Below are 2,885 nucleotides of genomic sequence, written 5' to 3'. Positions count from 1 at the left end.
AACCAATTTATTTTTACTCTTAAGGTTGTTTGAGGATCTGTTCCTCATGGGTCACATGGGCTTGGGAGGAGCCCCGGCTCCTTTCTTTTACCAGTTCCACCTATGTAAGGATAAGTCAAAAGTCCTGCTTGACCATAGTTGGCTTCGCTTGAAAGCATGGAGGAAGTAATTCCTCTATGTTGACCCTCCTCTTTGTAGACTGGACACTGGTTCAAGTACATCTGGTGGGGTCTCCTTGGCCTCCTTGATCAAGAGGTCAAGCGATCCACCATGATTACAGGACATTTTGAGAGATGTTCATAGTCCCCTGGAACTAGTCGACCTAGGAGGGCAAGGAGCAAAAACTGTCCTTTATGTCCCTCTGACCAAAGTAGTATAGACCTCAAAGTATATCTGTTAAACATCCAAGAAGGATAGTTCTACCAGTCTGATACTTTTTTTTTCACGTCAGAAGGGTAATGTGCCAGTGCATAACAAGATTTGAGGGTGGCACATGTCACACATGCGCGTGAACACCCAATCATCACGCTTATGAACCACAAAAGGATCCAGTCTGGTACTTTTAATTACTGTGTGCCATATAGATAAATCTTGAGCAAAGACCAGTTGTTCTCAGATAAACCTTACCTAGACATACATTTCTTGATCTGTTCTGTATAATTTGTCAGTATGTTGTTGGAATAATATGGTTCCCTCTGGTTTTCAGAACTAGCTGGGCATTATTATCTCTCACATTTTCTCACCCCTCCATCATGGTTTTCCCACTAAAGGTGCCCCCATTTCCCCCCTTTCTCCCTTACTAATACCCTTCTCCTATGGTCCTACCTCTCTTGAGCTCCTTCTTTCCCCTTATCCCCTAGGTTCCTCATATACCCTTCCCTCCCCCATCCCTAAAACTAACCGAATTTTTATCCATATCTCCCTTATTATGGTCTGTTTCCTACTGTTCTTCTCTTTCAGGTTCTTTCTTTTCCTCTACCTCCCTGTTTCCTTTCCATTATTCTGGTTCCTGTAGTTATACCTGGATACATATTCACTTATCAGGGTTTGGTTCTAGGATCAACATATGAGGGAGAACATATGTCGATTTTTTTTCTGAGTCTGTGTTACTTCACTTAGTATAACAGTTTCTACTTCCATCGATTTGCCTGCAATTTCATGATTTCATCTTTCTTTATTGCTGAGTAAAACTCCATCATATAAATGAACCACGTTTTCATTGTTCAGTTGTCAATTGAGGGACGCTTAAGTTGCTTCCATCTCTTAGCTATTGTGAAAAGAGCAGCAACAAACATGGATGTACAAGTGTCTCTGCAATAGGATGAGTTCTATGGGTATATGCCAAGGAGTGGTATAACTGGGTCAAGTGGTAGGTTGACTTGGAGTTTTTTAAGAGTTTTCCACACTGTTTTCAGAGGGGTTGAACAAGTTTGCAGCCCCACCAGCAGTGGATGAATGTCCCCCTTTCCCCACATCCTCTCCAACATTTGATATCATTTGTTCTCTTTATCTTAGCCAGTCTGACTGGGATAAGATGAACTCTTAAAGTGGTTTTAATTTGCATTTCCCTAATTATTAGTGATGTTGAACATCTTTTAAGATGTTTCATAGCCATCTTTACTTCTTCTTTTGAGAATTCTGTTTAACTCCTTAGCCCATCTTTTAATTGGGTTGCTTCTTGTCTTAATTCTCTGTTTTTTGAGTTTGTTATATATTCGGGATATTAAACCTCCGTTGAATGTGTCACTGGTGAAGATTTTCTCCCACCTGTGGGTTTTCTGTTTGCTTCCCTGGTTGCCTCCTTTGATGTACAGAAGCTTTTTAGTTCAATGAGGTCCCATTTGTTAACTCTTTCCCTTGTTTCCTGACCAATTGATGTCCAGTTTAGAAAATCCATTCCTATACCTATATCTTGTAGGTTTTTTCCCAATGTTTTCTTCTAACAGTTTCAGAGTTTCAGGCTTTGCATTAAGGTCTTTCATCCATTTGGAATTGACTTTTGTGCAGGGTGAAAGATAGGTTTAGTTTCATTCTTCTACAGGTGGAGATACAGTTTTGCCAGCACCATTTGCTGAACATGCTGTCTTTCCTCCAGTTAATGTTCTTGGCCCCTTTGTCAAATATCAGGTGGCTGATATCAAATTTACTCATATTTGGGTCTTTAATTTTGTTTCATTGATCTATGGGTCTATTTTTGTGCCAGTACCATGTTGCTTTTATGGCTATAGCTCTATAGTACAGCTTAAAATCTGGTACAGTAATCCCCCCAGCATTGCTCTTAGTGCTCAGGGTTGTTTTGGCTGTCTGAGGTCTTTTGTGCCTCCATATGAATCTTAGGATGGTTTTTTCCAATTCTGTGAAGAATATCATGTGGATTTTGATTGTCATTGCATTGAGTCTATAAATGGCTTTTGGTAGGATGGTCATTTTCACAATGTTATTTCTACCAATCCATGAGCATGGGAGGTCCTTCCATTTTCCAATGTCTTCCTCAATCTTTTTCTTTAAAGATTTAAAATTTTCATTGTAGAGCTCTTTAATGTCTTTGGTCAGGTTTATTCTGAGTTATTTTATTTTATTTTTTTGCAGCTATTGTGAAGGGGAGTGTTTCCATGTGCTCTTTCTCTGATTGCTTGTTATTGGTATATAGGAAGGCTACAGACTTCTGTAGGTTAATTTTATATCCTGCACATTACTGAACTTGTTAATAATTTCTAGGCGTTTTCTGGAGGAATTTTTGGTGTCTCTTAGATATAATATGTTATCATCTGCAAAGAGGGATCATTTGATCTCATCTTTTCCAATTATTACTCCTTTAGTTTCCTGCTCTTGTCTTATTGCTCCTGCAAGAGTTTCAAGAAATATGTTAAAAAGAAGTAGAGATA

The 2,885-nt window shown here is 39.0% G+C and overlaps 1 protein-coding gene and 1 non-coding gene across 12 annotated transcripts in view; one reads left to right on the top strand and one right to left on the bottom strand.

Annotated features, from left to right (window-relative positions):
* Atp2b2 (ATPase plasma membrane Ca2+ transporting 2) overlaps positions 1 to 2,885 on the top strand; it is a 361,587-nt gene that overhangs the window by 258,677 nt on the left and 100,025 nt on the right. The window lies entirely within an intron of this gene.
* Positions 446 to 548, bottom strand: LOC115067913. Its single transcript, XR_003847271.1, has one exon. It is a non-coding gene; the product is annotated as a small nucleolar RNA U13 (small nucleolar RNA).

This window comes from Nannospalax galili, unplaced genomic scaffold, assembly GCF_000622305.1.
Source record: "Nannospalax galili isolate Female #2095 unplaced genomic scaffold, S.galili_v1.0 scaffold406, whole genome shotgun sequence".
In the NCBI taxonomy this organism is placed as follows: domain Eukaryota; kingdom Metazoa; phylum Chordata; class Mammalia; order Rodentia; family Spalacidae; genus Nannospalax; species Nannospalax galili.
This window is presented reverse-complemented; position numbering and strand designations above follow the sequence as displayed.